Source organism: Piliocolobus tephrosceles, chromosome 5, assembly GCF_002776525.5.
Source record: "Piliocolobus tephrosceles isolate RC106 chromosome 5, ASM277652v3, whole genome shotgun sequence".
Classification (NCBI taxonomy): domain Eukaryota; kingdom Metazoa; phylum Chordata; class Mammalia; order Primates; family Cercopithecidae; genus Piliocolobus; species Piliocolobus tephrosceles.
This window is the reverse complement of record NC_045438.1, coordinates 108,974,218-108,982,649: the sequence shown is the minus strand read 5'-3', so window position 1 is coordinate 108,982,649 and position 8,432 is coordinate 108,974,218. Positions and strand designations below refer to the sequence as shown.

Here is an 8,432-nt window from a genome sequence, read left to right as displayed (position 1 = left end):
TCAGCTTTCCTTTTTTTTTTTTTTTGCTCACATTCCACAATGGCAGAATGGTAAGAAAAAGCAGCAAACTTCTCAATATCTCAGTTTTTATACTTAGGATTCAGTCAAATAATATTTAAAGTTTTTTTTATGGTCTGAGACAGACTTACTTGGATTTCAGTTTTGGTTTAGTTGCATGATCTCAAACACATTAGTTACTCAATCCATTTCCTTATCAATAAAATAAAGTTTGTGTGCATGTGTTTGTGTGTATGTTGTGGTAATGGTAGTGGTGGTGGTGTTTCACAGTTTAAATAAGAATGGAAGTACAATAAGGTAGTCTCTGCTGGCTTAATTGGGATGTGAATGTCATTAGAAGAAACATACCTCACCTCTCATTCAATGTTCCTCAACTCTTCACCTCCCTAAAGTAAGAGAAGAGGGAGGAGGATACATAGGATTTTACAGAGCCTATTCTTCAGCTGGTCCATGAACTAGGTAAACTCTTGTGAATAAATAACAGGATGGGCAGCTGATATACTAACTGATACAATTGGTAAGATTATGGGCACAGACATAGGTGCTTTTAAAACAAGAAAATAAAGTGTGGCAAATAACTGGGGAGAAGTCTATTCTCCTAATTCTTCAGTAGTAATGACTGAAGTCTTCCAAGACTAGAAGTCTTGAAGGATATCATTCAGGGTCAGGTTACTTAATATTGCCACTGGAGGTCCCAATACAGGCAGTGGCCAATTAGCTTCTCAGACAGTGCAGGTAGACAAATGAGAACCAGAAAAGGATGGGAAAAGTAATACCCTTAAAAACTGTAGCTGACTGGATGAATTGTAAGAATATCTGCAGTCTCATTTGAGTACTTTTGAAAATAGCAAGAAATACATTGAGAGAGATTAACATTCAACCTCCTAGAGAGATGGAGTTTCAGTCCATGGAACCCTAATTTGGGTAGGAAATTTTACTGTTTTTTTGTAGACACCTGCTGGTAAAGCCTAAGCCATAATATTATTTGTGACTGACTCTTATCGTTCTTTTCTTACAGTTATCCTGTAAATAATTATCATATCTTTTCCACTTTATATCCTGAAATACAGAAGGAATTGAAACTTTGAGAAGTTATATGGACCAATGTTTTGTCTCTAGACTGAACTATACTTTAAAACTGACATGTATATTACTCCCAACTAAGAGGTAGAAACTTTACAATGATTGCTAAGATATTGATATTGTCTTATAACAGCTGGATAAAGAAAAAATAGTCACACAGTTTCACAATGTTGTCCTCTTTCTTACTGCAAGTTATGAATTTCGCAATCACTCATGTTTCATGGAAGAAATGTGATATGGTTTGGCTGTGTCCCCACCCAAATCTCGCCTTGAATTATAGTTTCCATAACCCCCATGTGTCATGGGAGGGACCCAGTGAAGGTGTTTCATCATGAGGACAGTTACCTTCATGCTATTGTCATGATAGTGAGTTCTCAAAAGATCTGATGGTTTTATAAGGGGCCTTGCCCTGCCCCTTTACTCTGCACTTCTCCTTGCTGCCATCATGTGAAGAAGGACGTGTTTGCTTCCCCTTCCGCCATGACTGTAAGTTTCCTGAGGCCTACCCAGGCATACAGAACTGTGAATCAATTAAACCTCTTTTCTTTGTAAATTACCCAGTCTTGGATATGTCTTCATTAGCAGTGTGAGAAAGAGCTAATACAAAATGTCAACACATTTTTGTTAACCACACAGTGTTCAAAACTGAATAAGGAGTTTTATTACAGTGGAGAATGTGACAATTCCAAACTTTCAAAGTCATATTAAATCTTCACCTAAAAAAATTCCAAATAGCTTAGCACACTCAGAAATATATATAAAGAAATGAATATTGTCATCATTATATCATCAAGAAATTCTGAAAAATTTAGCAACAAACTCTAGCACCTACCAAGGGTGTATCTAATCTCTAACAATTTTTTCCACACAGACATAAGTGCAAATCCATTGCTACTTTATTTAATTCATTATTCTTAAGGCTTCCCTCCCTTCCTAACAACTGGAGTTCTCTGATATCATGCAAATATGAAATGGGAATACATCATGAAGGCTTCTTGGGGATTCAAAAGATATATGTAATTTTTTCAGGGCACAGGCACTCATATAATAAGAATAAATTTCAAAAGTGGCACTCCTGTCTCATGGTAATTGCTAGTCCTCTCAATTTCCCATCATCTACATCCTGTAATTCTTAATATTTATGAAATATGAGCCACAGTCGTTCTATTAAGGCTGGCTTCTTTCCCATTTTCTTAACACAGGAATACATATGCCAAACCCTGAGAAGTAATTTCAGTGTCTCTGATGCTTTATTTTTTTCTTGATGTATTTAGAAATCTCGCTATGACATCTTATTGTGCTCATGCCGTCTATCCACGAGGCAGTGTTATAATGAGGTTACACTGTGCAATGGACTGAATACTGGTGTCCCCCTGAAATTCCTATGATGATATCCTAAGAACTTTTGGCAGGTGATTAGGTTATGATGGCGGAGCCCTCATGAGTAAGGCTAGTGGCAGCCCTTATGAAAGAAATCCTGGAGAAGTCCCTTGCCCCTCCTGCCATGCAAGGTTACAATGGAAGGCAGGTGTCAATGAGGAAGCAGACATTCCCCAGTCAACCAATCTTCTAATGCCTTCATTTTCACCTTTCCACTGTCTGTAACTACGAGAAATAAATGATTACTGTTTATGAGTCACCTAGTCTATGACATTTTATTATAGTAGTCCAAATTGAATTAGACACACTGTCTCTGCCTTTGATCTTTAAGTGCTTGAAAAAACAAAAAAAGTTCAAAATAAATTTGTGACTTCCTAAATTTTACTAAGGAAAAATATGAACCATTATTTAGAGCCACACTGTAACGTGTTTTTTACAAAAATCCAATTACGTAACATCAAAATGGAAGAAATACGTGTCTTCAAAATGCTAAGTAATAATAATAAGCACAACTGGTAAATTAAGAATCCAGGATTTGAACTCAGATCTGTCTTAGTGCCCTGCCAAATTTCACCCCAGAAACAGGATAGTTTATGCCATAGAGGCAACCTTCAACCAGTGGGTGTAAGGGATGGTAGATAAATGTCTACCAATTTTTCTGGATGGGTAGTTCTAGTAAGCCTCCTGCCCATTTCTCAGGATATCTCAGTGGAATCAAACCCACATTCCTCAGAAAAGTAGCCCTGGAAATATACCATAAAAATTGTTTTTTCCTTCTGCTCTATCTCATTTTCCCCAGCCCTCACTCTTGCGTCCTCGGACCACCTCCACAATGAGCCACCTGCACCCGAGTCCTCATTCTCAGGCTCTGTTTTGGGGAAAATGTAAACTGATACCATCATGTGTGTATCACAATAGCCTGTTACTTCCTCTAAAGACTGACCCAAACAGGACTGTGTTGATTTAATTTTGCATACTTCCGAAAGTTATATGTTGCAAAAACACAAGATGTTATACAAGATGTTATACAGGCTGGCAGAGTGAATAGTTTTTGAATATCTAACTTTTTTTTACCAGTTCATCACAACTTGGCCTCAGTTTCCTCATCTGAAAGGATATGACAACATGGTCTATAAATTACTTCCTTCCTAGAACCTAAATTCAGTTACCTTAAAGTCTCATGAGTAAGAAAGAGATGTTTGATTAAGCAATCTGTACAACCTAAATTAGCCCCAACTGGAATGCTGAAATGATAAAGCTAGTTCTTCTTTATGGTTAGTCAATGACCCACGGTCTAACTGCTATGACATGAGAACATTTTGCTAATTACTGAACACATTTTTGAGAGCTTTTTTTTTTGTCAGCCACCGTAGAATTCAGAGGATTCTATTCCTACTGACATTACCTAAGATAATTGCTCTCCACGGCTATAAAGAAAGAGAAATGCTGCAATGAGATGATATACCCAAAGGTAAGCATGAGAAAATCTAAATTTAGCAGAATATTTATTTTTCCCATACAGGAAAGTTTTGCTGATTATTGAGATGGCAAAAGAAATTTTAAAAGGAAATATCCTATCTGTAAACCTCTGCATTTTAAGTACTCTTACCACTGAGAGCCTTAAGCCAGTCCAAATTTAGAAAAAAGAGGAAGTGGGTGAGGGAATCATTAACCTCATTGTTTCCTAGGTTTTCCCTAGTGTGTCATAAGAGAATAGGACTTTCTATCTGATTGGAATAAGTCCTGTTCCCACAAGGCAAGATGATGATAAACTAAACAAATTATAATGGTCTCCTTCACCGCACTGCTTCTAAGATAAACTATAAAAATATTTTGAATTATTGAAATATGCATAAATGCTATTTTATAGTTTAAAACATGGTCCTTTCATAATATTATTTATCTACAACATATTTATGATGCTCCCATTATAAATTAAATTTCTGAAGTTTACATCTCACTCCCAATCCCTTTCCTCTGTTCCATATTTATAGACCCAATGTCATGTCAAACATCTTTACTTAGGAACTTCAGCTCTGCAAATGCCCCCACACCAATATGTCCCAAAGGACTAATCATTATTGCTCTTCAAAACTTTCCCTCTTTTCTTCTCACAATTTTCATTCCTCTAACAATTCCTTTCCTGGAAAATTACACCCACCTTGAAATTTTTTAGAAACTTCTGAATAATCCCCGCTCTCATTATCTATCTTAATCTGCTCAGACTGCTATAACAAAATAACGTAGATTGGATGGCTTAAACATCAGATATTTCTCACAGTTCCTGAGGCTAAAAAGTCCAAGGTCAAAGTGTCAATCAATATAGTTTCTGTTGAGGACTCTCTTTCTGTCTTGCAGATGGTCACCTTCTCATTGTGTCCTCACATAGTGAAGGGGGACAGGCAGCGAATTCTGGTCTCTTTTCTCTCCTTATAAGGCTACTAAGTCCATCATGAGGGTCCCCTCTCACATGACTTCATCTAAGTTTAATAATCCCCCAAAGGCCCTTCTTCCAAACACTATAAATACTAAATATTTGGTAGTTAGGGCTTCAACATATGATTTTGGAAGGACACAAATGTTCATTGTATAACACTATAACCCTGGTTTCTAAAATGCATAATCTTCTTGCATACAAAATACATCCATTCCATCTCAAAAGCCCCAAACATCTTAACTTGCTTCAGCATCAACTCTAAAGTCTAAAGTCCAAAGTTGTATATAAATGTCATCCAAATCAGATATAAGACATGAGGTACAATTTATCCTGAGGCTAAAATCCTCTACAGCTGTGAACCTGTGATGCAAGACAAATTATGTCCTTCAAAAATACAGTGGTAGGACAGGAAAAAACTAGACATTCTTATTCCAAAAAAAAAAAAAAAAGAAAGAAAGAAAGAAAGAAAGAAAGGAAAGAAAGAAAGAAAGAAAGAAAGAAAGAAAGAAAGAAAGAAAGAAAGAAAGAAAGAAAGAAAGAAAAGAAAGAAATAAGAAGGAAGAAAGGGGTGATGCATGCCAAGCAAGCACCAAACCTAGCAAGGTAAATACAATTAGATTTTAAGACTCAAGAATAATTGTCTTTGGTTCTGGGGCTTTTGTTCCACCTCTGTGGCTCTGCAAGGCTCCAGGCAACTGCTTTCTGGCCTGTTGAAACCCAGGTGGTCCCTTACCCTCCATTCAGTACTTTGAAACTGAGGAATCTACTCCAATAATCTTTGAATTGCCTTTGGAGTCTTTCTTTTCTGTTTGAAGAACAGTGAGTGTTCACAGCCAAATAACTCTATGGTCTGTCTGGTCCTGTAGAGTCTAAAAGAATCAGCATCCTTCCTTCATCTGGTTCCATCTCTGTTTTCTCCTGTTCAGCATGGCAGTGTTTCTGGGTGGCTGATTAAGTCCACAGTTCACACTCATACCATTGTTATTATCAAATTGTTGTTTGTTATATGGATAGGCTGATAATTTTCCAAGTCTTAAAGTTCCAGTTTCTTTCCTGTGATATTGTTTTTAATATCCATGGGGTGAGAGGATGATATTATTCCCAATATCACAGGGGGTATACACCTCCACTATAATATTGTTCCTGATATCCAGTGTGGGAGAGAATGATATTACTACCAATATCACTGAGGGTTAGCACACAGGTAATGTAAAGCTGCAGGTCATTCCCATACTTCTCAACCAGCATCTGCAACTCCTCATACTTGATCTGGTACATGCTGTCAGCTTCAGCCGGGCTGCAGTTGGCGATCTCCTCCTACTACACTTTGACCTCAGGGATGATGCTGTCCATGTCCAAGGAGCGGCTGTTGTCCATGGACAGCACCACAGGTGTGGCCGAGATCTGGGATTGCAACTCCCAGATCTCCTCGTCATACAGCTGCCTGAGAAAGTTGATCTCCTCAGTCAGCCCTTCCAGGCGAGACTCCAGCTCTACCTTGTTCGTGTAAGTTGCATCCACATCCTTCTTGATGAGGACAAATATATTCTCCATCTCTGTACACTAACTGATCTCATCCTCCTACTTGTTCTTGAAATTCTCCACCAGCCCCTGCATGTTGCCAAGCTCCGCCTCCAGCTTCAGCTTCTCCTAGCCCACAGTCTCCAGCTGCCACTGAAGGTTATTGATGTAGCTCTCCAACATGTTGTCCATGTTGCTCCAAGCCTTCTGCTGCTGCAGGAGGCTCCACTTGGTCTCCAGAATCTTGTTCTGCTGCTCCAGGAACCATACCTTGTGGATGAAGGAGACAAACTTGTTGAGGGTCTTGATCTGCTTCTTCTCCTGGGTGCACATGGCCTGGCTGTTTGGGTCCACCTCCAGGTTAAGGGGGCTCAGCAGACTCTGGTTGACCATGGCCTAGGTTATACTGCTGGCCCCATTATAGCCTCTGCCTAGGCCACCCCGGAATCTGTTGCTGCCTACTAGGGAGAAGCTTGAGGAGCTAATATGGGCACCATGCCCACTGGCATAGGAGCACCTACTGAAGGCCCCAGGGATAGAGGTGGACATCTTGTAGGACCTCTGGGTCAACCTGATGGACATGGTGGAGGCAGGTGGGCTGAGCCAGGTAGAGATTCCAGAAGGAGCAGGGAAGCTGCTTCTCGGGACTTTTATTTCTTTCTCTTCTCTTCTCTTCTCTTCTTTCTCTTCTTTTCTCTTCTTTTCTTTTCTTTGACAGAATTTTGCTCTTGTCGCCCAGGCTGGAGTGCAATGGCATGATCTGGGCTCACTGTAACCTCTGCCTTTCCAGGTTCAAGCGATTCTCCTGCCTCAGCCTCCCAGGTAGCTGGGATTACAGGTCCCCGCCACCACGCCTGGCTAATTTTTGTATTTTTAGTAGCGATGTAGTTTCACCATTTTGGCCAGGCTGGTCTCAAACTTCTGACTTCAGCTGGTCCACCTGCCTCGGCCTCCCAAAGTGTTGGTATAACAGGCGTGAACCACTGCACCCAGCTGAGATTTTTATTTCTTTAAGTAATCTTCACACTCTTTTCCATAGCAGTTGTACTAGTTTACATTTTCACCAGCAGTGTAGAAGTGTTCCCTGTTCACCACATCCACACCAACATTTACTATTTTTGATTTTTTGATTAAGGCCGTTCTTGCGGGAGTAAGGTGGTATTGCATTGTGGTTTTAATTTGCATTTCCCTGATCATTAGTGATGTTGAGCATTTTTTCATATGATCATTGGCCATTTGTATATCTTCTTTTGAGAATTGTCTATTCATGTCCTTAGCCCACTTTTGGATGGGATTTTTTTGTTGTTGTTTTTCCTTACGGATTTGTTTGAGTTCGTTGTATATTCTGGATATTAGTCCCTTGTCAGATGCATAGATGGTGAAGATTTTCTCCCACTCTGTGGGTTGTCTGTTTATTCTGCTGACTGTTCCTTTTGCCATGAAAAAGTTCTTTAGTTTAATTAGGCCCCAGCTATTCTTTGTTTTTACTGCATTTGCTTTTGGGTTCTTGGTTGTGAAATCCTTGCCTAAGCCAATATCTAGAAGGGTTTTTCCAATGCTATCTTCTAGAATTTTTAGTCTCAGGTCTTGGATTTAAGTCCTCAATCCATCTTGAGTTGATTTTTGCTTAAGGTGAGAGATGAGGATCCAGTTTCATTCTCCTATATGTGGCTAGCCAATTATCCCAGCACCATTTGTTGAAAAGGGTGCCCTTTCCCCACTTTGTGTTTTTGTTTGCTTTGTTGAAGATCAGTTGGCTGCAAGTATTCATGTTTATTTCTGGATTCTCTATTCTGTTTTATTGGTCTATGTGCTTATTTTTATACCAGTAACACGCTGTTTTGGTGACTATGGCCTTATACTTTGAAATCAGGTAATGTGATGATTCCAGAATTGTTCTTTTTGCTTAGCCTTGCTTTGGCTATACGGGTTCTTTTTTGGTTTCATGTGAATTTTAAAATTGTTTTGTTCTAATTCTGTGAAGAACGATGGT

General features: G+C 39.1%; 1 pseudogene; it reads right to left on the bottom strand.

The window, feature by feature from the left end:
- Positions 1–1,054: 1,054 nt before the first annotated feature.
- On the bottom strand, positions 1,055–7,021 carry LOC111549790 (annotated as a pseudogene).
- Between the last annotated feature and the right edge of the window lie 1,411 nt (positions 7,022–8,432).